The sequence below is a fragment of the Hemiscyllium ocellatum genome, chromosome 11 (assembly GCF_020745735.1).
Source record: "Hemiscyllium ocellatum isolate sHemOce1 chromosome 11, sHemOce1.pat.X.cur, whole genome shotgun sequence".
Lineage (NCBI taxonomy): Eukaryota > Metazoa > Chordata > Chondrichthyes > Orectolobiformes > Hemiscylliidae > Hemiscyllium > Hemiscyllium ocellatum.
This window is the reverse complement of record NC_083411.1, coordinates 96,405,248-96,431,709: the sequence shown is the minus strand read 5'-3', so window position 1 is coordinate 96,431,709 and position 26,462 is coordinate 96,405,248. Positions and strand designations below refer to the sequence as shown.

The following is a 26,462-nucleotide window of genomic DNA, read 5'->3' as shown; positions in this document are numbered from 1 at the left end:
CTCGATTGGCCCATCGCTTTGATTAGCGGCGGTGCGAGCCAATTGACTGTGGGCTATCGGTCCCGCCCGGCGCGGAGCAAACCCTGGGTGTTGTGTGATTTTTTTTTAAACTTTATATACACCCCCAGCCCAACACAGGCGAATCCAAATCTTGCGCTCCCGCCTGGGTGAGAGGGGGCAGGGAGAAGGTGGAAAGGGTAAGCCGCGAGAGTCCGTGAATTCGGCAGTTGGAAGGGGGGGTTCCAAGTCACCTGAGCCTCCTGCCCGGAGATCGGATTGGCTCGCTGCTGCAACCAATCACAGAGCGCAACGGAATCATAACAAACAGCGCGTGATAGCGGGAGCGAAGCTGACACTTCCGGGTTGGGGGACGCGGGTCGTCGCGATTGGCTAGTGGTGGTGGCAGGCTGTCATTGGTCGGTGCAGGGGTGTTTGCTTGCCACAGCCAACATTGAGTAAGTGTAGATAGATAGGGAAGGGTGACCAAACTGTTATGTTAAGTGCTCCAAGCAGAAACGTCCCAAAATGCATGAGTTTGAGTAACCAATTTATGGCTTGGAAGGATGGCGACTGAATTGCTGTTCCAACCTTTTGATGAAGAGTTACCTAGACTCCAAACATTCGCTTGTTGCCTCTCTATGAATGCTCGGGTAAAAAATGAGGTCTGCAGATGCTGGAGATCACAGCTGAAAATGTGTTGCTGGTTAAAGCACAGCAGGTCAGGCACCATCCAAGGAACAGGAAATTCGACGTTTCGGGCATAAGCCCTTCCTGATGAAGGGCTTATGCCCGAAACGTCGAATTTCCTATTCCTTGGATGTTCTCTATGAATGCTGCCTGACGCGCTGTGATCCACAGCATTTTGTTTTCAAACCAACATGCAATTATTGCGGAGTATTTATGACACAGAAATGGATATTTGGGCCCAATGATAGATTGATCAACAACAAAAACAGAAACTGCTGGAAAATCTCAGCAGGTCTGGTAACAGCTGTGGAGAGAAATCTGTCAAGTTCTGAAGAAGGGTCACTGGACCCAAAACGTTAATTCTGATTTTTCTCCACTGATGTGCCAGATCTGCTGAGATTTTCCAGCAATTTCTGTGTTTGTTTCTGATTTCCATCATCTGCAGTTCTTTTGTTTTTTTTTGTTTCGTGCTAGATTGATCAAATGTCCATTGCACAGAAACCAGCCACAGTTCACCTGGTAACAGGTTTACGGTACAGAGTGATGCCAACAACATGGGTTCAATTCATCAATAAGGTCCCACCTTCTCAATGTCTCCTCAGGTTTAATTCACTACCATCTCTCTCTAATGAGAGAGCAGCCCTTTGATTCCCTAGAACTATAGCACCTATCAAATATATATCAGTGAGGTGGGTGCAATGCTTGCACTTGACTATCTTTATTTGGCAGAACACTGTCTTGTAGGTATATGTAGACTCAAATAAGCTTTCACTTTAAAAGCACAAGATGATAGGAGTGGGTAATTTTCATTGTTTACAAATCTTCAAAATTTTGTTATCCCTTGATCTAACTTTCAGCTCAGTATCATTTTGCATTGCAATTATCTTCAATTCAACTTTGCAAATTTGTGGATCAAATGCCTGATGAAATCAACCCAGCAATGTCTACATGAAGGAATGGACTTGAGACAAATGTTGCAATTTGTTCCATCACATCTAGTTTATAAAATCGCCCGTCGAATTCCTCTGCCAACATCCCCAGGTGTACATGGAAGCTTTCTGGGTTGAACCATTTTCCTTTGTCTTTGATTTTGTTTCTAGTATTTTCTCTAGACTGTGGAGGTATTGCAGCATTTCATTATTTAATCGTGAAGATTGTAGACCCCAGTTTCAATTTAAATGCATTCACAGCACTGATCAAATGTGCTAAGTGTGCTATGCTTACCCTGCATTTCTCAGTTTAGCTCTTTCACTTTTGATGTTGATGTTTGTAAGGAACCTTGCAATTTGTCTACCAATGAAACAGCTTCACAGCAGACATCATTTCCCTAGCCCTATGCTCATCCCTGGAATATTTGGATAATAACTATGTGAGGCTCCTAATTATCGACTACAGCTTCACTTTCAAAACTATAATCCCGACCAAGCTAATGTTAAAACTATGAGATGTAGGTCTTGGCTCTGCCCTTTCCAACCCCCAGCTTCCTGACCCACATACCTCAATCAATAAAGATAGATAACAGCACCTCCTCAACGATAATCCTGAACACCAGCACCCTGCAAAGCTGTGTACTCAGACCTCTACTATACTCCTTGTACACTATGTGTCCAAATTTTGTAGAAACGCTATCTACCAGTTTGCTGATGACAAGATTGTTGTAGGCCAGATATGAAACCATGAAGAGACAATACAGAAAGGAGATAGAATGCTTCGTGTCATGGTACAATGATAACAATCTGTCCCTCAATGTCAGCAATACTAAGGAACTGATCATTGACTTCAGGAAGAAAGGAGAAGGATATGCCCCAAATCTACATCAATGGAGCCGACATTGAGAGGATTGTGAGCATCAAATTCCTAGGCATGATGATAACCAATAGTCTGTTCTGGACCTCCCACGTAGATGTGATGGTCAAGAAGGCACAGCAATGCCTCTTCTTCCTCAGGAGGCATAGGCAATTCGGCATATCCATAAGGACCCTCACCAACTTCTACAGATGTATCATAGAAAGCATTCTATCTGGATGCATAACCGTTTAATATGACAACTGCTCTGCCCAGCACTGTAAGAAATACAAAAAGTTATGCACACAGTCTAGACCATCACGAAAGTCAACCTCCCATCCATGTACTCCAATTGCACTTTTCTTGCAGCAGAAAGATTGCCAAAGACCCCTCCCATCGCAGTAATATTCCCTTCGAACCTCTTCCATCAGGCAGATGATATAGAAACTTAAAAACAGGTTCAAGAACTGCTTCTTCTCTGCTGTTAGTAGACTGCTGAATGGACCTTTCTAATTTGAGATCCAATGTTGATCTTGCTTTTGTGCATCTGTAGCCATGTGTGCCTGGCTGTGTCTAAATACCCCATGATCTGTATGTCCTTGTATGCTATGATCTGCCTGTATTGTTCGCAAAACAAAACTTATCACAGTACTTTGACTTGACGTGTTGTCACATGAATCTAAGATTCCAAAATTGTGCAACCATGCAATGTCTGACAGCTTACTGAACAGCAAGTTTCGAGAAGATTTGTAGCTCAGGTTGCGGTTCTGAATGTGGGTTTGCTTGCTGAGCTGGAAGGTTCATTTTCAAATGTTTCATCACCGTATTAGCTAACTTCTTCAGTTACCCTCTGGGCGAAGCACCGCTAGTGTTTCCTGCTTTGTGTTTATTTGTTTGAGTTTCCTTGGGTTGGTGATGTCTTTTCCTGTGGTGATGCCATTTCCTATGGTGATGTAATTTCCTGTTATTTTTCTCAGGGGGTGTAGAATGGGGTCCAAGTCAATGTGTTTGTTGATAGAGTTCTGATTGGAATGCCATGCTTCTAGGAATTCTTGTGCATGTCTCTGTTTGGCTTGTCCTAGGATGAATGTGTTGTCCCAATCAAAGTGGTGTTCTTTCTTATCTGTAGTAAGGATACTAGTGAGAGTAGGTCATGTCATTTTGTGGCTAGTTGATGTTCGTGTATTACTAGAAACATTGCATTCCAACTAGAACTCTATCAACAAACTCATTGACTTGGAACCCATTCAACACACCCTGAAAAAAAAGCAGGAAATTGCATCACAATAGGAAATGACATCACACAGGAAATGGCATCACCAACCCAAGGAAACCCAAACATATAAATAGAAAGCAGGAAACACCAGCAGTGCTTCGTCTGGAGGTTCACTGAAGATGTTATCTAGTATGGTGACGAAACTTCTGAAAATGAACCTTCCAGCGCAGCGAGCAAACTTGCACCCAGAGCTTCTGAGTACCTAAGACCTTGATTTCAGAATATAAACAATTTCAGGTATCAGATTGAAAAATCTTTGCAGGACCTTCAATTGTCTTAATCACTTCATATCAGTTTAGGTGACAACGAGTTTGTCAAGTAAGGATTCAAGTAAGGTCATTGAAAGGTTCTTTCTGGAATTGAGTTTACAATCTTAACAAGTTTCATTTGATGAGAAAAATTGATATCTTTACTTGCTAATACGTTTTGGTGGGTTATGCAGTGGTAATTGCTGAAGGAGAGGAAATCAGAATGATTTCTGCAAAATACAACAATACCTGCGTTTGTGCCAAGCATAGCTGTTGTGTTATCATTGATGATGGAAACCAGTTTCTTGGGTAGAATGCTTTTCTCAAGTATTCAACCTTTGCATTTATTGTAGATTTCCTCACTTCTTGTTCACTATTTTAAAGCAAGAAACGGGTGCCCTTCAGTTATGGTCTTAAAAACTATGAGCACAAATACAATTAGTTTGGCTGTGTCAAATGTTGATAGATTCAATGAACTGCAGTAAGAAGGCCGTTCAGGTCCTGCTTTAGTTTCTGAAAGATTTATTTGGAGGGAGGTTGTACTTATCTTGCTGCTGTGGAAGCACCAAGCAATGTGCTGTGGACTGCAATTGATATTTCTTCTTCATTGTTAAAGTGTTTTGGGTGAAAAGTAAGCAGCTGTAGTTGTTGTTTCTGGAATTGCTTCACCTTTTGTGAATGATTTATGGTGTTTTTCCAGAAGATGGCAAATGTAAAATCATACTTCAGTGTTGCTTGTTTCAAGAAAATGATTCGACTTTTCAAAACTGCCTTCAATATTCCATTCAAAAGTATGCTGCCAAAGGGAAGACTGTCTTGATTTTGCATTGTTGTGCGATTGCATTCCAAATTTCCCTTTTGCTTATCAGTGTACATTGGTGATATAAAAGACTTGTCTTTTGCAAACTTGAATGGAAATTGATGTTAATATTCCACATGGAAGTTGTATATTTTTCATTTCTTTTTAGATGGATCAGATTCCTCACTTATCATTATTGTTTCACCCTGTAGTTTGTGACAATATCCTATTACTGGCTTTGAATCTGCACCTCTGGAAAATTCAGATGTTGCTGGTTGTTTCCAAGTGTGGAGATGTGGGAGCTCACTTCTGTCGTCATGATTTGTTTTCAGGGCTACTGGTTATCCTGCGTTGCTTGGATATTTAATGTTGGGTGGGGCATTGTTCCCCATAATGTTTCTTCATTGCGCGCAGGCATTTTAAATAAACAGCAGAAGAAAAATATCTGCAAATCTACAGAGAATGGACAGGTGTGCGACTATCTGAGCTTTTGAGTACATGTGATGGATTGAACAACCTCCTATGTTTCTAGAACTGTGATATGCTGGTTTCTCACAACAAAATCAAATTTTCACTTGGAACGTGTTTAGAATCCTGAAGCTTTCATGTTAACAACAAATTCAATACATTTACCACTGATTCAAGCCCATCTTTATCTATTATTTTGGAATAAACGAGATGCTGGCATCCAGGTGAACACTATCGGAGCTTTCAATTCCATCTACTCCATTGTTTTTGCCTCTGCAATAGCATACGACTCAGCCACTTCGGCTCATTTACTGAATTCTCGTTCATGTCTTTTGGTCAAGTCAACTTCAAACTTGACTATGCAATTACTTATACTGACTACTTACTTTTGTAATTACTGGTTATTCCAATACTCTTCTGTCCAAATCCCATTTAGTCACTTCTGGTTTACCTTTCAGCTCTGATCTTACTGGCCATATTGGTACTCCACCTATAAATTTAAAATTCTTATCATTGAGTTTAAATGTCTTCATAGCCTTTCCACTCTCTCTGTAATCGCCTACAGAATTAAAATTGCTCAGTCCGAGACTTCTCATTGCGCTGACTTTGGCTTATTATGCATTTCACCCATTAATGTTGACTGCACCATCAATCACTAAGCTGCAGACTCTAGTATTTGCTGCCTAAAATCACTCATCCTCACTGTCACTCTTTTTCTCCTTTTGAGGCACTTCATAAAATCCACCTCTTTGAATTAGCTTATGTCAGCTATTCTTAAATCTCTTTCCTTAGCTAATCATCATTTTTTGTTTCTGGAACATTTTCCTTCATTAAATGTCTTCTTTAAATATAGCTTCCGTTTAATGTCTGTCTCAAAACTTATCTTCTCTACCAAATTTCAAGGCATCCTTTCGATCTTCCTCCACAAATAGCTCTCTGTTTCCATAATTCTTTTCTGTCCACTTTGGGTGTGAAGTCTCTTGCACCCTTCTGAAGGCTGTAAAATAATCCAAGTTGCAATTATTGAGTGCTCCTATCTGGAACAATTCAGTGACTGGGGCTTCTGCCTTAACAAATAAAATGCTTTAAAAATAGTAAAATATCCTGAGATGTTTCAAATTACGTTGTCAAGTGGAACTTGACACAAAGTCTCATAAGGAAATACAGTCATTCTGCCTTATCCACGAAGGTTCTGTGCCTGAGAACTCCTGTGAATGATGAAATTTGCAAGTGTTACTGGCTATGCTGCAGGTTGGTCTTTGAATCTGCACCTCTGGAAAATCCAGATGTTGCTGGCTGCTTCCAAGTGTGGAGATGTGGGAGGTTTAAGATCACGATTAAGTGATTTTTGCACATGGATGTTGACTTTTCTTGTTAGTTATTTTTTGGCATGGATATGTGAAATAGCAAGTTGAATTAGGGTTGTTGAGAAAAAAAAGTAGGTTTTAATAAATGCCTGCAAGAGTCTGGGTAGATTAAGGCATTTACCACGAATAATGTTATAAAGTGAAGGTTAACTCCGCTCTGAGAACTAAAACCAAAACACCCAAAAAGGATCGCCTCACCATATAATCTATAACAAGAGTGTGTAAAGTAGTGTAACCTGCTCATCAGCAACTTCTAATTGTTAAGTAAAAATAAATCCCTGACACTCACTTTAAAATCAGCAAGTAACAATTAATTTATTTAACTTTAACAGTGAACAAATTAACTGAACTATTAATAAACCGAATAAATCCCTTCTAACTGCTAACTATTCCCAAATAAAGCAAGTTTCTAATGGTGTGCCATTCAAATTAATGCAAGTTCCACTCATATACAAAAACACACAATTTAATCTCTCGAAATTGCAGCCAGGTTGTCTTCTAGAAAGTTCTTTGCCTTCTCCTGTTGTTCTTCTGCCAGGAACGCTTCTTCCGATTCTTCTGTCAGAAATGCCCTTTCCTTCAATTCTTTGTCATTGGTACTGTTATTATTTAGGTGGTGCGTTCTTTAATACATAGATGTCTGTGAGAGACCATTTCTGTCTGAGGACTCTTAACTCTGGTGAATGGCAGTTAACTCTAGGGTCTTTGTTCAACTGCCCTCTTCTTTTATACTCTTAGTGACACATTAGTTTCTTACAAAAAGATTGGTTCTATGTTATCAAAACCAATTTAAATGTAATAGGTTTTTGATATCTAGATGCCTAGTTCAAATTGATTGGCTCAATTAAAAATCTGTTGTCTTCATAAAAACTGCTGCTTGGCCTGCTAACTGTACAGCCTTTCAATGCAAATGTTTCAGTTCAGGAGCTCTCTATTCTTGCAAACATTAAAGCTGTTCATAGACATTTATTTTAACTCTGAATACTGAGAAAAACACCACCTTTTACAGGGACCACGCAATGCTTTCCTAGCTTTTACAATTTTACTCACACCAAATTCTAACGTCCTGTCTCCCAATCTATAATTACTCTGCTGAGCTTCAGTAGTGAAACAAAAAAAATGGAATGCCCAAAATGCCAGAGTTGGATAGGTACATAGATTGCTAAGTTTGGGAGAAGTTTTGTAGCTCGGGTGCTCGTTGTTGTGGTTCTGTTTGCCAAGCTGGGAATTTGTGTTGCAGACGTTTTGTCCCCTGTCTAGGTGACATCCTCAGTGCTTGGGAGCCTCCTGTGAAGCGCTTCTGTGATCTTTCCTCCGGCATTTGTAGTGGCTTGAATCTGCCGCTTCTGGTTGTCAGTTCCAGCTGTCCGTTGCAGTGGTCGGTATATTGGGTCCAGGTCGATGTGCTTATTGATTGAATCTGTGGATGAGTGCCATGCCTCTAGGAATTTCCTGGCTGTTCTCTGTTTGGCTTGTCCTATAATATAAAAAGAGGAAGAAGAACACGTATACAATGTATTCGCCAAAAACGGATACCTGCGCAATTTCATCAACAGATGCCTAAGGGAAAGACAACGGAACGAGGACGTGTCACAACCCAAAGGACTGGCCACACTACCATACATCAAGAGCACTTCCGAACTGACAGCCAGACTGCTGCGACCACTAGGTTCACAACAGCACACAAACCCACAGCCACTCTCAGACAACAACTCACCAGAATGAAGGACCCGATACCCAGCATGAGCAAAACCAATGTAGTGTACAAAATCCCATGCAAGGACTGCACAAAACACTGCATAGTACAAACAGGAAGACAGCTAACGATCCACATCCATGAACACCAACTAGCCACGAAACGACACGACCAGCTATCCTTAGTAGCCACACACGCAGATGACAAGCAACATGAATTCGACTGGGACAACTACTATTATAGGACATGCCAAACAGAGAACAGCCAGGGAATTCCTAGAGGCATGGCACTCATCCACAGATTCAATCAATAAGCACATTGACCTGGACCCAATATACTGACCACTGCAACGGACAGCTGGAACTGACAACCTGAAGCGGCAGATTCAAACCACTACAAATGCCGGGGGAAAGATCACAGAAGCGCTTCACAGGAGACTCCCAAGCACTGAAGATGTCAACTGGACAGGGGACGAAACGTCTGCAACACAAATCCCCAGCTCGGCGAACAGAACCACAACAATTGCTAAGTCTTACAGGGCTGAAGGGAGTTTTAGAGACAGGGAGAAGTGAGGCCATGTAGAAATTGAAAACATAAGAACATAACAACCAGGTGTAGGAATAGGCCATCTGGCCCTTTGAGCCTGATCTGCTATTCAGTAAGATCATGGCTGATACTTTCGTGGCCTCAGCCCCACTCACCCACCGTCTCACCATAACCCTTAATTACTTTACTGTTCAAAAAAAATTCTTAGCTTTAAAAATATTTACTGAGGAAGCCTCAACCACTTCACTAGGCATGGAATTCCATACATTCACAATCCTCTGGGTGAAGAAGTTCCTTCTCAATTCAATCCTAAATTTGCTGTCCCTAATTTTGAGGCTATGCCCTCTTGTCCTAGTTTCACCTGTTAGTGGAAACATCCTCTCTACTTCTATCTTATCTATTCCCTTTGTAATTTTATATGTTTCTGTAAGACTCCCCCTCATTCTTCTAAATTCCAATGAATATAATCCAAATCTACTCAGTCTGTCCTCATAAGCCAACCCCCTAAACTCTGGAATCAACCGAGTGAACCTCCTCTGTGACTCTTCTAGTGCCAGTACATCCTTTCTCAAGTAAGGAGACCAAATCTGCACGCAGTATTTCCAGGTGTGGCCTCAGCAGCACCTGAGACAGCTGCAACATAACCTCTCCAATTTTAAACTCAATCCCTTTGGCAATGAAGGACAAAATTCTATTTGCCTTCTTAATTACCTACTGCACCTGCAGAACAATCTTCTATGATTCATGGACAAGGACACCCAACTCCCTCTGCACAGCAGAGTGCTGCAATTTCTTACCATTCTAGTAATAGTCCTTTTTAACTGATATTCCTACCGAAATGGATGATTTCACATTTAGTAACATTGTACTCCATCAGCCAGACCTTTGCCCACTCATTTGAACTATCTATGTCCCTTTGCAAAGTTTCACACTTTACTGTACTACTCATCTTAGTGTCATCCAAAAACTTTGACAGACTACACATGGTCCCCAACTTCAAATCATCTGTGTAAATTTTGAATAATTGTGGTCCCGACACTGATCCCTGAGGCACTATTAGTCACTGATTGCCAACCAGAATAGCACTCATTTATTCTCGCTCTCTGCTTCCTGTTTATTAACTAATCCTCTATCCATGCTAATACATTGCCCGTAATGCTTTGCATCTTTATCTTATGCAGCAGCCTTTTGTGTGGAACCTTGTCGATTGCCTTTTGAAAATTTAGATACACCACATCTGCTGGGTCCCTGTTGTCCACCGTGCTTGTAATATCTTCATAGAATTCCAAAAGATTAGTTAAGTATGACCTGCCCTTCATGCCCATGCTGCATCTGCCCAAAGGGTCAATTTCTATCTAGATGCCATGCTGTTCTTCCATTGGTAATAGATTCAAGCATTTTCCTCACTACAGAAATTAAGCTAACTAGTCCATAATTCCCCATTTTTTGTCTATCTCCCTTTTTGAACAGTGGCACCACACTTGCTGTTTTCCAATCTGCTAGAACTGCTCCAGAGCCCAGTGAATTTTGGAAAATTACCACAAATGCATTTGTTATTTCTCCAGCTAACTCTTTCAGCACCCTGGGGGTTCCATCACGGCCAGGGGGCTTGTCCACCCTTAGCTCCATTAACTTATCCAGCACTACCCCTTTAATGATAATGATTGTTTCCAGGTCCTCACCCACCTTTGTCTCTTTGTCAGTTACTGGCACGTTATTAGTGTCCTCCACTGTGAAGACTAACACAAAATACCTGTTCAATGCCTCAGCCATTTTCTCATATTCCCATGACCGAATCCCCCTTCTCATTCTCTAAAGGACCAATGTTTGCCTTAGCCACTCTTTTTGTTTTATATATTTATAGAAACTTTTGCTATCTGTGTTTATATTCTGAACTAGTTTTCTTTCTCGCAATCTATCCTACTTTTCTTTATAACTTTCTGTTGACCTTGAAAGTTTTCCCAATCTCCTAGTTTCCTGCTGACCTTGGCCACTTTGTATGCTGTCTCCTTTCAAATAGACATATTGGAGGCTGGAAGAACACAGCAAGCTAGACAGCATCAGGAGGTGGAGAAGTCGACGTTTCAGGTTTAACCCTTCTTCAGGACTGGAGGTGGGTGTAAGGGGAGCTGCAGATAAAGGGGGTGGTTGGGGCAAGGTGGTGAGGTGGGGATAGGTGAACACAGGTAGAGGATACAAACTGGTTGGAATGAATCTGGTTGGTAGCTAGAAGGAACGGTCAATGAGAGGAATGGAAGGGAGGGGAAGCAGCTGGAAATGGAGGTTTTTGAAATTGAGTTTTCCAATGTTGAGTCCTCCGGGCTTTAGGCTGCCCAGGCAAAAGGTGAGTTGTTGTTCCTCCAATTTGCGGTCTGATTCACTGTGGCGATGGAGGAGGCCAAGGATGCTCATGTCAGAAAGGAAATTAAAATGGGCAGTGATTGGGAGATCAGGTCAGCCCCTGCAGGCCCGGATGAGATGATCGACAATACGTGCCCTTAGTTTAGTCTCCTTGATGTAGAGAAGACCATATTGGGAACACTAGATGCAGTAAACTAGGTTGGAAGAGAGGCAGGTGAACCTCTGTTTCACCTGGAAGGATTGTTTGAAGCCCTAGATGGAGCTGAAGGGAATGATGTGCTAGCAGGTTTGGCATCCTCTATGGTTGCAGGGGAAGGCACTGGGAGGTCCAGGGTTGTTGCTGGGGGAGGAGTGGTGCGAACCAAAGATTGGCAAAGGGAACAGTCCTTGCAGAAGGTGGAGAGGGGTAGGGAATGTAAGATAGCCTCCCTTATTTCCTTAGACACCCATGACAGATTACCCCCTTTCCTTCAGTCCTTCCTTTTCGCTGGTATATACTTCTGCTGTGCGCTTTGAAATTCCTCCACCAACTGTCCCACCATAAAGTCTTTGCTTCCAGTCTACTTTGGCCAACACTTTCCTCATCCTATTCTAGTCTCCCTTGTTTAAGCACAGGATCCTGGTATTGGATTTTAACTTCTCACTTCCCACCTATATTCAACCACACTGTGATCGCTCCTTCCAAGAGAATCGCTAACTGTGAGATCATTAATTATTCCTACTTCATTACACAGGACTGGATCTAGGATAGCTTGCTCCCTGTTCAGTTCCATTACATACTGTTCTAGAAAACTATCACAGATACATACAATGAACCCCTCCTCAAGGATACCCGGACCGAACTGGTTCGACGAATCGACATATAGATTAACGTTCCCCATGATAACTGCCATACCATTTTTACAGGCATTAGCTCTTTCTTTGTTTATTGCTGACCCCAATGTGTTGTTATTATTTGGTGGCCTATAGACTACACCTATCAATTACTTTTTTCTTCATAGAATTTCTAATTTCCACTCAAATGGATTCAACCATATTCTCCATAGAACCTATATCATTTCTCATCACTGCTTTGATGCCATCCTTAAATATCAGAGTAACACCACCTCCTTTACCTTCCTGTCTGTCCTTCCGAATAGTCTGAAACCCCTGGGTATTTCACTCCCAGTCGTGACCATCTTGCAACCATGTCTCTGCAATGACTACTAAATCATATTCATTCATGATGATTTGTACCCTAAACTGATCTACCTTGTTACTAATGCTACGAGCATTCAGGTAAAATGCCCTTATGCTAATTTTTGTACCTTCATTGTGAATTCCAACTTCTCCAATAATAATATCTCCTGAATTATCCTTCCTTTTTATTTCTTTCATTGTCTTCCATGTAGTTAAACCTTCCAGCACACATGCTAACTTTGCTTTCCTTGTTATTTACCACCATACTTCCTGTTGTTTTCCCCTTTCCTTCCACTCAACTCATTAGTTTAAAGTCCTAGTGACCACCCTATTTATCCTTTTCGCTAGAACATTCTTTCCAGTCTCCACTTGAACCATCGGTACAGATCCCTCCTGTTCTCGAACTGATGCTAGTGCCCCATGAAATGGAATCCTCTTTGACACAACACTCCCTTAGCCTGTGTTTACTTCACTAATTTTTTTTTATCCCCAAACCAATTTACATGTGAGTCGGGTAGTAATCTGGAGATTAGCCTTGTTCCAACGTGGACCACAGCAACTGGATCCTCACTCTTGCACTCCAATATCCATTCAAGCTGGTCAGAGCTGTCCTGAACCCTGGCAACGGGCAGGCAAAACACCATGCAGGACTCATAATCCTGCTTACAAAGGATACTATCTATTCCCCTAATTATAGAGTCCACTACAACTACCACTTATGTTTGCTTCCCCCTCTTGAATGGCCTCCTGCACCATGGTGCCATGGTCAGCTGGCTCATCCTTCCCGCAACCCTTTTCCTCATCCAAACGGGAGCAAGTGCTTCATACCTGTTGGACAAGGTCAAGAGCTAAACTCTTCCGTTCCTGAGCTCAGGATCTCACTTGCAGTCACACTCTGCTGTCCATAAACAAGAATGAGAATTCTAAATGTGGGTTATTGAAAATAATTCTTCAAGTACAGGGCAAATCGGCTCTGAACTTGGTGTGAGTTAGAGCGCTGGCAACACGTGTTGTGAATATGCTGAAGTTTACACTGGATTTAAAGTGGGAGGCAAGTCAGAGGAAATTTGAATAATTGCTCGAGAAATTGGAGAGCATTGGAATATTTATTCATTTGAGAGATGCTGCAAAGCTGCTGGCCCACAAGTAGCCATGATGTAAGGTTGGAAATTCTCTTCCACCATTTTGTCTTGATACCAAAGATAATTTGACTGTAAAATGTATCACAGTGCAGCCCTTTTGGAATTACTCAAACCCTTTGTGGTTTGTGATTGAGCCATTTTGGGATCAACCTCTTAGTTAATATTAACGGAGTGCCGTCACAGAGGAAGATGACTCTTGTAATAAAGTTAACAACTTTTTTAAAATAAGTTTTAAACAAAATATGGATTTGCTGCAGAAAACAAATGTAACAACATAATGGCTGTGGCTCGCTCCAAGTGCAAAACTTGCAGGTTGCAAATTTAAAAGCACAATGTACAACCAACTTTAAAAGGAAATTTGCCATCTATTTGCAGACAGTTTGTAATATTAGAAGCTAATGTGCGATGAACTCTGGCATCAGGCTGATCTTAGCCCACTGTAAATGTTGTAACTGCACTGCACAACATTTTACAATTCTATCAGAATTTCACAGCTGGTAGTTCATGAATAGAGACCAGTAGATGCATAAAGTAATAAAAGGTCACAGGGAATAAGAATAGAGTAGACTCTCAACTTTAACCCAAATATTGATGCTCTTGGAGCTAAGTTTTGTTGTCTATGAATTCTCCAGTTTTTCATAAGGACTATTATCCAGTTGATGAAAGCAATTATAAGAAAATAATGTGAAGAGGTTGGGTTAGGATGGAGTCTAATCAGCCCCAGTCTTCAATCAAAAATGCTCCAAGTAACAAACATTTAAATTGGCTCTGTTGTGTACTGTATTTTTCCCTAGCTCTGAATATCAATTGATCTGCATTGATGTTATCACTACAGCATTATTATAATAAAGCACTGAATAGAAAATGGTATTTCTTTGCATAGCAATGAGTGCACTGCATCCTTACACAACTTCATACAAATGAATTTACATAGTGTTTTTTTAGAAAGATCAGTTTAAAAAGAGACAAAAAACATTTTCCATGTTATGGCTTAGGAGATGATGAAGTAGCCTGTTAAAAGTAGCAAACAACAAGGGCTGCAATAAAAGACTTTCCCCAACTGAAGTGGACATCTTCACTCTGATCTGTGTTATGTTGCATCTGCCAGGCATTTGCCGACTCATTCAAATTATCTAAATTATGTTGAAAGCTTTTTTGCATCTTCTTCAGCACTTTCACTCCTACCCAGTTTATGTTGTTGGCTGATATATGTTGTGAATGGCTAGAACCAAGCACTGCTCCCTGTGAATGCAAACTTGTCACAGCCTTGCTCATTTATATTCCCCCTTTCGGTTTCTTGTATTCTCATCAGTTCACAGGCCATGCTGGTATATTACCACTAATCCCATGTTATTAGACTTTACACAATAATCTTTGAAGTGGCACTTAATAAGAATTCAACTATACCACTTCCATTAGTTCTTCCTCATCTGTTTTGCTAGTTACACTCTTTTCAAAAACTCCCAACAGGTTTAGCAAACAGTTTCTTGTTTATAAATTTGTGTTGATTTTGTATAATTCCGTTGGCATTCTTTAGTTTAAAAGGCATCTGGATGGGTATATGAATAGGAAGGATTTAGAGGGATATGGGCCAAGTGCTGGAAAATGGAACTAGATTATCTGGTCAGCATGGATGAGTTGGATCGAAGGGCCTGTTTCCATGCTGTACATGTCTATGACTTTAAGTGTCCTGTTGTCACATTTTCCGCCCTTGCTCCACCGCATCTCCTCCACTTCCCGCTCCTCCGCCCTTGAGCCCCGCCCCTCCAACCGCCACCAAGATAGAACCCCACTGGTTCTCACCTACCACCCCACCAACCTCCGTATACAGCGTATCATCCGCCGTCATTTCCGCCACCTCCAAACGGACCCCACCACCAGGGATATATTTCCCTCCCCTCCCCTATCAGCGTTCCGCAAAGACCACTCCCTTCGTGACTCCCTCGTCAGGTCCACACCCCCCACCAACCCAACCTCCACTCCCGGCACCTTCCCCTGCAACTGCAGGAAATGTAAAACTTGCGCCCACACCTCCTCCCTCACATCCCTCCAAGGCCCCAAGGGATCCTTCCATATCCACCACAAGTTCACCTGTACCTCCACACACATTATCTATTGCATCCGCTGCACCCGATGTGGCCTCCTCTACATTGGGGAGACGGGCCGCTTACTTGCGGAACGCTTCAGAGAACACCTCAGGGACGCCCGGACCAACCAACCCAACCACCCCGTGGCTCAACACTTTAAGTCTCCCTCCCACTCCACTGAGGACATGCAGGTCCTTGGACTCCTCCACCGGCAAAACATAACAACACGACAGTTGGAGGAAGAACGCCTCATCTTCCGCCTGGGAACCCTCCAACCACAAGGGATGAACTCGGATTTCTCCAGTTTCCTCATTTACCCCCCCCCCCCACCTTGTCTCAGTCGGTTCCCTCAACTCAGCACTGCCCTCCTAACCTGCAATCTTCTTCCTAACCTCTCCGCCCCCACCCCACTCCGGCCTATCACCCTCACCTTGACCTCCTTCCACCTATCACATCTCCATCGCCCCTCCCCCAAGTCCCTCCTCCCTACCTTTTATCTTAACCTTCCTGCCACCCTCTCCTCATTCCTGATGAAGGGCTTATGCCCGAAACGTCGACTTTCCTATTCCTTGGATGCTGCCTGACCTGCTGTGCTTTAACCAGCAACACATTTTCAACATTTTCTGGTGAATCTACTAAGAACGAACCTAATAAATGTCACCACCAGCTTCTCAGGAGGAATTGGGGTAGGCCTGTGCTGCAAGAATAAAAAACAAAACTGGATACTTGGATATTTAGACAATTTTGAAATGTGCTACCCTATAGGTTATTCTGCAAAATAGAATCCCATTAAAAGTGAGATCAAAGTTTTAGATTGGTATAAGAAGCAGCTACATTCCTATCAATAGGAAAGAGATAATGAATGATTGTTGATCTACTTGAAGATCACAGATGTTCCATAATGTTCATTATTAGGATTGTTAAAACAAACAGTTTTCATCAATCACCTGAATGTAGACATTAGAGGGAAAAACTGGACAGTTTGTGAATGATACAAAGATCTGTGCAAGCATTAGTATGGGGAAATAAGCTCACATTCGATGAATGATAGTTAATGAACATTGATGTAACATGGGGCAGAGCCAATGGATAATATTGCTACTAATGAGAAGGGAGTGTTGGCAGTCACAATGTGAAAGGCACTATGGGGCCTGTTCAATTGTTGATTTGGAATTCGAAGCACTTTGGACTGGACCTTTGTTCCTGGCACACAGGATCAAAGACAGGACATTTGTCAATCTTGCAAATCTGACCTGGGAAAAAGTGCCCCGGATTTTCATTCTGTGTTGAGATCAGAGGCTGCTGGCTGTGGTGTAGTTTGGACACAAGGCCTGCCTCAATGCATTAGCATTGTACTGCATTTTAATTTTAAAAATCCAGAAATGTTCCTCATGCCCTCAAATCCCTTTCCTTCTGCACATATTGCATGGCTGATCCGTGCCACTCTTCATAGCACCCTTCACTCTTCTATCAATCTCCATGACTCTCATATTCCCATGTCTGCCTATGATCTTTCACTCACACTGTGGCCCATTATAGCTCCTATGCCACCCTATGTTCCAGTTCCCAGCAACAAGACCTTGTAGTCCTATGTTAACTTAGTGACAACCAATGTCATGCCCCCTCCATCAAACACTGTCCATCTTCTCCATGCCAATATAGCCAGTATTTATCAGGACCAAATTTCCCTGTCCATGCTGACATAAAACAATCTCATATCTGTTCAATAATGTCATAACTAATGGATTTTTTTCAGAATTAACAAAAATCAACAAATTAAATTTATGTGACTAATCTATTCTTAAAACAAACATTTTTATTCGGATGCAAATATAGGTAGAAAAGTGAGTTGTGAAGTAGATATAAAAATCTACAAAGGGATATAGATAATTGAATGGTTTAATGTCTACAAATAGAGTACAATATGGGAAAGTGTGAAATTGTCTATTTTGACAAAAAGAAGCATATTATCTAAATGGTAAGAGGTTGCAGAGCTCTTAGATAGAGAGACATTGATGTCCTAGTGCATGAATCAGAGTTAGAACGCAAGTACAGCAAGTAACCAGGGAAACTAAAAGAATGTTATGGTTTATTGTGAGGGGAATTGAATGCAACAGTAGGGATATTATCTTCAGTTATACAAGGCATTGGTGAAACCACATCTGAAGAATTGGTCACCATATTAGAAGAATGTCATGTATTGGAAGTAGTTCAGAAAAGATTTACTTGACTAATACATGGAATAAGTGGATTGCCTTGTGAGGAAATCCTCATTCCTGATGGAGGACATATGCCCGAAACGTTGATTCTCCTACTGCTTGGATTCTGCCAGACCTGCTGTGATTTTCCAGCGCCACACTTTTCGACTCTGATCTCCAGTATCTGCAGTCCTTACTTTCTCCTTGTGAGGAAACGCTTGATAGGCTCAGCCTATATCCACTGGAGTTTAGAAGATTCAGAGGTGACTTAATTCAAACATGTAAGATCCTGAGGGGACGTGACCGTGTCGATGTTGAAAGAATGTTTTCTCTTATGGAAGAATCTAGAATTAAGGGTCATGGTTTAAAAAATAATGGGGCACCTTACAAAACAGAGATGAGGAAACACTTTTCTCTCAGTAGGTTGTGAATCTTTGGAATTCATTTGCTCAAAAAGCAGTGAATGATGAATCTTTAAATTGCTTTGAGGTAGAGATAGACATATTTTTGATTACCAAAGGGATGAAAGATAATCGGGGATATGTAGGAATGTAGAGTTAATGTTAACATCAGATCAGCCATGAACTTATTGAATGGCAGAGCAGCATCACAAGAGGAAATTGTTTCTCTTTCTTTGCTCCGTTGAATCCTATTAATACCTTAAATGGTGCTATTGCTCCCTGAAATCTAAAATAATCACATTTTTATACACAAATAATAAAATGTACTCTAGGATTCATTGTTTTTGTACACTGCCTTTATGGCCATGATGAGTGAAATGGAATTCGGCATACAGTATACATGTATACAAGTGCATGACTATATAGTTGTTTTGGAATAATATAAAGGATACAATTATGTCACACTTCAATATTTAATAGTTAAAAGTGGGGGGGGGGTTGAGGTGGCAGTCCTGTAGTTGGCTAGCTTGCTAATAGATACTGGCATGTACATGATAAGTATGCATCTAGATGAAGTAACTATTGTATATTCTTGGTTTCTCAGGCTGAGACCTGTTAAAATAACACATGCCAGTGACCAAACTCAAATTTTCCACAGTATTGCTCAGTAGTACATTGTGTTGTTCTTTTATCCATCAAGGCATTTGGGAAACTCCAAATGAGAGTTATAACTTTTGAAATCTTGTCATTTGCTCATTGGATGACACTGCTGCTTGATAATCATTAATTAATGCCTATTTACATTGTGTTACAGTTCTATTTTTGATTCAGTTTTGATTTTGCAGCAACACCACCTGCTTCTATGATTAATCAGTTCTGCAATCTGAATGAATGTTGACACACACCAATTAGGAGTCATAATTACAAAAAATGTATTGATTTACTTGATTGTTGGAAAGCAATACGTTGGGAAGATCCTCTGAACAATTTTAGTAATAGCTTTAATCAGATAATCTATTTTTGATACAATTTGAATGTCAGATGACAAATATGTATAAGGAAACATTGAAACATAGCGATTAGGGACAAGATTAGGCCATTTAGCCCAATCCTGCTTTCCCATTTCACGATGCTTATGACTGATCGTCTATCTCAATGGCATACTTCTGCACTCTCCCCGTATCTTCTCATTCGTATCCAGATGGTCACCTCTCTTTTTTTTTAAGTACTGTATATTCAGTGACTTTGCCTCCACAGCTTTCTTTGGTGGAGAATTCCATATGTTCAGCACCCTCTCAGTCGTAAATCACCAACCTATATACTGAGATATTGACACCTTGTTCTAGATGCAAGTAAGGTTGGGCAATAAATTCTGGCACAGTCAATGGTGCCCACATTCCATGAATGAATAAAACAAAAATCATATCTGCATTATTGACAGGTTTTGTGACTATATTCTTCACTGCAAAGATTTCCACCTGCATATAACGTATCTTCTTCCCCTCCCTCTGCCCAGTTTTAACATCCATACTTGATCACCTCAGTGTTTCCTGTCTTGCCTGCCATCCTTACAAGGATATTGCCAGGATTGGAGGGTTTGAATTATAGGAAGAGGCTGAGTAGGCTGTGGCTATTTTCTCTGGAGCCTCTGAGGTTGAGGGTGACCTTGTAGAGGTTTATAAAATCACGAGGGACATTGGTAGGGTGAATAATCAAGCTATTTTCCTTGGGGTAGGGGAGTCCAAAACTAGAGGGCATAGGTTTAAGGTGAGAGGGGAAAGATTTAAAAAGGGCCTAAGGGGCAACTTTTTCATGCAGAGGGTGGTGCGTGTATGGAATGAGCTATCAGAAGAAGTGATGGAGGCCGGTACACATAGCATTTAAACGGTATCTGAATGGGTATATGACGAGGATGGGTTTGAGGGATATGGGCCAAATGCGAGCAAATGGGACTAAATTAATCTAGGATATCTGGTCGGCATGGATGAGTTGGACAAAGGGTCTGCTGCCATGCTGTATATCTCTATGACTGTACTATAAACTGAAGCTCATTGAACCTACCGTCTGGAGTCTGTACCATTGCAGACACAATTCATTAATGTGAAATTCTCAGTCCCGTTATATTTTAACCTTCCCTGTTAAAAATCTCCTCCAGCATTATTCCCCCACTTGAAAAAACTTATTATGACATTGGCCTTTCAGGAGTGAACCTTTGTTCATTGCTGTGGAATTCTCTGCCTAAATCTCCTTTGCCTGTTTATCTTTCCTATTTTTAAGATTCTCCCTAAACGCATTTTTTTGATCCAGCCTTTGTCCTTAAAATCCCAAGCAGATCTATGCAGAGAGAAATTATAGCAGAGGATGAGTTTCACTGAGACAATTTCACAAGTTTTTGAATCAGACATGTTTGCTGGTTCTGTTTGTTGAGCACAAGATGTTATTTCAATTAGCAAGAATTTGCTCAATACCAAAATCACCTCTGCTTAGAAACGCTTGATGTTTACAGTTTACTGAAACGTTTTGGCTGTATATTTCCCCTTCTGTAAATACCAGCAGACTACCCATTCCATCTGTCTGTAAACTTGACCCCAGTTTGCTTTCTGAGATCAGGTTATTTTCTATGCTTTCATTCAGCTCACCTGAGAGTAGACAGGAAATTGTTGCAGTTGCCTATAGAACAGTCTTCTATCTAGCAGGGTTGGTTGAAAATATATATAACCTTACATTATCATCATCAGATTTTTAATAAGCACAGTTGTGATGTGTATAAAATATCCTTGCAAATGCATTGCAGGTCAAATGGTTTTTCTCAAATCTTTAAAATTATGGGAATATCTAAAATGTCATTGGTATCAAATGGTAAATAAACCCCATCACAACATTTCTGTTTTGAGCATTAGAATTTGTTTAATATTTTATTTACATTAAAGATGTCTTTTATATTGGTTTAAGATTAACAGATTTGGTCAGTTGCAGCAGCAGCAAGTCAGGGAAATTGACCTTGGCCTTAATAAAAGGGAGCATTTTTATATTGGATACAGTTACAGAACTGTGCCATAGTTAAACTGCTAAGTTCAGCAATATCGCAATTTTCCTACTGGTTTGTGATATTGACTCACTGTGTTGTTTCAACATTCATCTTGCATAACTTGTATTCTTTTCCTGTTACTCATATGTTTTGACCATCCCATGAAAGGATCAAAACCACAATAGTAAAAGTAGTATTAGTTTAAAAACATTCTTCTGACAATAAGAACTTGTTGAACTGTTGAGCTAAATACATGAAATCCCAATGCAATGTGTGGAAAACATTCCTATGGAATATGCAATACTAAATCTTGAAAACCGACATTTCATTTAAAAGTTGAGTTTTTTTTAAAAGACGTTCGTAAAACATTTAGATCTTTAAAAATTGCCTACTGGATTTTAGTTTTAATTGGGATTATATAAAATTTTGGGATCTGCAATAGTTATTAGCTAGGCCTTTAGTGCAGGGCTGAATGTTTATTTTTGGCTAAATGTGAGTTGTGCCAACTTTTTTAGAGGGATTCTTGCTACAAGGCCCAGTGAGAATTTTTGCCATATCTTACCAAATGTTCTTCACTAATTATTCACCCTGCCTGAGTGTTCCTTAGTTTAATTCTGTTCCCCATCTTTTCACAATGTTCCCAGAACAATTCACCATTCAATAGATCTTTGTGAAAACCCGGCATCCCTGTGTTTTACTACCTTTGAAAGGCTACTGTGCTCGAAGGTGAGTGTTGATAAAGTGGTGTTGCCTTTCACAGGCAGTGTACAGGCAATCTCTGCGTTCCATTCTTGAGTCCATTTGCAAGTTGATTGTGTTGCGACTTGCATACAAATGTAGGACAATGTCAAAGCAGTCATTCGTATGTACGGTAAATGTTCACCTGTTGGGTCTTTAAAATTTCACCCCTTTATGGAATCGCTTTCAAAAAATTCAAGTATACCTAAGTCAGATGTTCATAATTGAACCTCCTCCCCCACCCTACCACAATGGCATTGTAGCCACAAAGTCATGCTGCTCACTAATTGGCATGGCTGACAGTCCCTTGCACATAGACCTGCATGTTATCACCCTACTTACTTTGTAATTACAATGCCATACAGTATATCGTTCTGTGTAACATCTCATCTAAACATCATTTCTTAGTAAGAGCTGCTAAGTCCCAGTGGCTATTGGACACCCAGAGCTTCTCATTGTTCAGTAGGTGACTATCACAAACTGGCAAGGAATCAGACAATTCCAAACATCTTTTATTTATAACCATCAAAAGGGAACACAAAAACAAATCAAACACAAGGCAAACCAAATGCTTTATGACAATTGTGACCGACAAGTATTTACAATTCCATGTCTGTCTTGATAGGAAATCAAAAGCTTCTTATGTTGCTTCTCTTGTTTCTGAGCCCCTTATCTCCCTACACCCTTAACCCTTCACAGCTTCTGTCAATCAGCTATGCTTTAAGTTTTGGGTTCTGTAGATTAGAATAGTGCACATAGAAGGTGGTACAGCACATCAAGTCTGCACTATTTTTATTCATGAGAAATCCAGCCAGCCCTTTGATCTACCTCCTCCACTCACCCTGCCATTCTTACACTTCCAAATTTTATCCAGTTACTTTTGGAACACTATTTGAGCCTGTATTCATCACAATATCTGAGAAGATGTAACCTGTGGTCCTTTTGTCAACTGATTTGTGCAATTCAGTCTAGGCCAGTTATTTATCAATCCTTCAACCAGTCAGAGTGGGCTTGAGCTGCTTTTTATAGATTCAGGGAAACATTTGCCGTTACACTCTCTGCAATGATCAACCTGGCACTGTGGAGTAAACCCCCGATAATCAAGATCCATGCAGAGGCCTTAGAGAACATTAACCACTTCCAATACCTCGGAAGTGCCCTGTAGGCCAAAGCAGCTATTGATGAAGAGATTCGGCATAGCTTCCAGTGTACTAACGCAGCCTTCGGCCATCTGAGAAAAAGACTGTTCCAGAACAATAACTTCAGATCCAATAAGAAGATCATGGTATACAGAACTGTGGTAGTTCCAGCCCTCCTATATGGCTGTGAGATGTGGACTGTCTACGGCTGGAGCACTACCACTAATGCTGCCTGCACAAGATCATGTGAATTCACTGGGAAGAAAGACACACTAACGCCAGAGTCTTTGACCAAGCAGTTACTACACTTTTAACAGTATCTAAGATCTCAATCTCAAACTTAAATTTAGCAATTGACACATTGTTTATTATAATAACATTCACTTCACTTTTCTCATATACAGAGGAACCTCGATTATCTGGCATTCAATTATCTGAATATCAGATTATCCGGCAAGATTGCAGTGTCCTGATGCTTGACTAAACTATGTTATCTGGCGTTCGATTATCTGGAGTTTGATTTAACTGAACGAAATACTCCCCGCCTGTGTCCTTTGGATAATCAAGGTTCCTCTGTAGTTGCTATTACATGTAGAAGGCTTAAACTGGAGATTCCTTATTCATTTGTAAGGAATTTCTTACCTCATTAATTTCAAGTTTTCCTGCCTCCCAGTTATTGGAGTTTTTGTCTTAGCTGGCCATTTTGATTTCTCTGCCTGATGAACCTGATAGCGTCTTCCCTTGTAGGCTCTTTCTTCCTACTTCATGCCCAAACTTGCAGCCTCCTTCCTCCTGCTGTTCAAAATGCATTTCCATGCCCTTACTGGTCTCTTTCCTCCTCCCATTGCAATTCCACTTGCCCCTTGCAGCCTTCTGTCTTTCCTCATAGCCCCTTAACCACTTCCTTTTCCACTTCACTTGCAGCCTCTTCCTTTCTGGATCTCCAAGTTTGAGCCTTCTCTCTCCCGTCTCCCTTACATCCATTTTCAACTTGCTTCTTCATTTGCCCTCATCCCAACCGAAGACGCTTTCCCCAAGACCCACTGACAGTAAATCTGGATCCAGCTCCCAGGAACTTAGGTCTAGGTGCAGAAATTGCTCTTAGGTTGTGTACTGGTGGCAATCCCCAGAGCTGAGGCCTGATCAACAGTAACCTCAACAACTGCTGCCTTCCCCTCCCAAAGCCCAGCTCCCAACAGCAATCCCTGAAACCTGGGCTGGGCACTTGGGGCAACTCCTCTCAGGAATTCTGGCACCTGTTCCTGAGACCTGGTCAAAACACCTGGTGGCAATCCTGACTGCCTGGGCCTGACCAGCAGTAACACTGCAGTGATTTCCCCAAGGCTCACTTCCCGGCTGCAATCCCTGAAGCCTGGGGCCAGCACTCGGTGACTATTCCCCTAAGTACTGGCTCCAATTGCCAAAGCTTGGGCCTAGCCAACAGTAACTCCAGTGAGTGCTACACCACAGAAAATTACCTTCCTAGCTGCTTCTTCAGTCACAAGTTGCTTTGCTGCTATGCTTGATCCTCACAGAGTCACTATATGCTTGTGATGACGCCTTGTTATACAAGGAGCAGCTGCAATTCTGTCTGTTTGAGGTTTGTGGATGACTTTGCTCTGCTGCTCAAACCTAGAGTCTCCAGAAAGCTTGACCCAATAATACAGCATGCATCCTCTCCTGGGCCCTGGCCAAAACTGTGCAGTGCAAATTGGAGGAAGTCATTGCTTTCTGGTTATCTTGCATCTCGATCAGTGTGTCCAGTTTGGTTTCTGAGATAAAAGGGGCATTCAAATGATGAAAGTAATACAAAGGGCTATAATGTTGATCATCAATTTTAGAGGTTTAAAGTATGAGGAAAGAATGGAGAATATTCATCTTTTTATCTTTGAAAATGTATTTCCAAGAGAGATGTTGCTTAGAGATAGTAATGTTTGTAAATGCCAGCTGAATTTGGCTAGGAGACCCGAGCAACAGAGTAAGAAGTTTGAATTGCTTTCAAAGTTAATTAGGTAAATGACATCAGGAAATATTTCATTATTCAGAGATTCTTCACACAAAAAAGAATGTAGCTGAGATGAGAACCCAGGAATCATTTTTAAAAATGCATTGGATATGTAGTATTAGGATAACCTTCAGTGATATTCTGATGGATACGCTAAGGTTGGCCAAGTTGTCATTCTACCTGTAGTTACTTCCGAATCATGATTTTCTTTTAAAATAAAGAATATATTACAGAAATCGAAGTTCTTTCATGGGATAAAATAAGCTCCCATAATACTTCACCTTCACCAGGGTTACAGGATAAGAATATTCTCTGTGGGATAATGGAATAATGAAAGACAGAAATATATTTTTAGTAAAAGGTTGAAGAACATTTAGGACAGTTTTTTGGAACGAGTGGATAAGACCAGGATATGGAACTCCTCTAAGAGACAGCTAGCCCCTGCATTAGTTTAATATGGTAGAAGTGTATTCTGGAGGAAAGAGAAATGGGCAAATAACTTACTTGCTATAAAGTGTGCTTTGTGAGGTGTCCTGACTCTTGTCATTGAGTTAGAATTAGTGGCTTTTTGGAAAATTGCAAAGAGGTGATAAACTGGTGAACAGCATTCTAAGATTGCCTCAGTAAGGCGATGAAAATACTTTAAAGAACAAAGTAGTATGAAAAAATTCTAATGAAAAATCAAAGGATTAAAAAAAAATACATTTAGTAGAAGACAAAGGGAAGAAAGTGCAGGATATGGCTAAGGCACTGAATTGTTGCAGTCAGTGTTCAGACCAGGGAGCTGTGAAACACTAACATTGTGTTCCTGAAGTTTGTATTGAACTTTATTGGAATAATATAGAAGGTTAATATCAAAATGCCCAAAATAATAATGGAGATGAAATTGAATTGACCAGGCTAATAGTCAGTTTAGTTTAGTGGTTATAGTTGGACAGATGTTTTGTCTGCCATTGTATCCACAATGTAGATGCAATCACTCAGTGAGCAGCAAATACCTTTCTGTATTGGAGGAAGTACATGTAAATTGATGCTTCGCATGGATTGTTTTAAACCTTGGCAATGGCATGGGGAAAAAAATAAATGAGATATGCAACAGAATTGGCCCAGCCCTGAACACTATATAATTGAGTCAGTTGGGACAATAGGAAGAAATTAGTAGAAATTAAATTCTTGACATCAAGACAAAGAAGTCCAATTCTGCAATCAGTTTCGAATATTAAGATGGGAATATCACTAGTGTGTGGAAAAAGGCCTATTGTCTTGCATAAACATGCCATTAGTACCTTATCTCACCTCATTGATATGCAGC

At 40.8% G+C, this 26,462-nt stretch overlaps 1 protein-coding gene across 1 annotated transcript in view; it reads left to right on the top strand.

Moving 5' to 3' along the window:
- Positions 1-26,462, top strand: part of zgc:152774 (uncharacterized protein LOC553526 homolog) — a 132,782-nt gene that overhangs the window by 559 nt on the left and 105,761 nt on the right. The gene's annotated exons all lie outside the window — the stretch shown is intronic.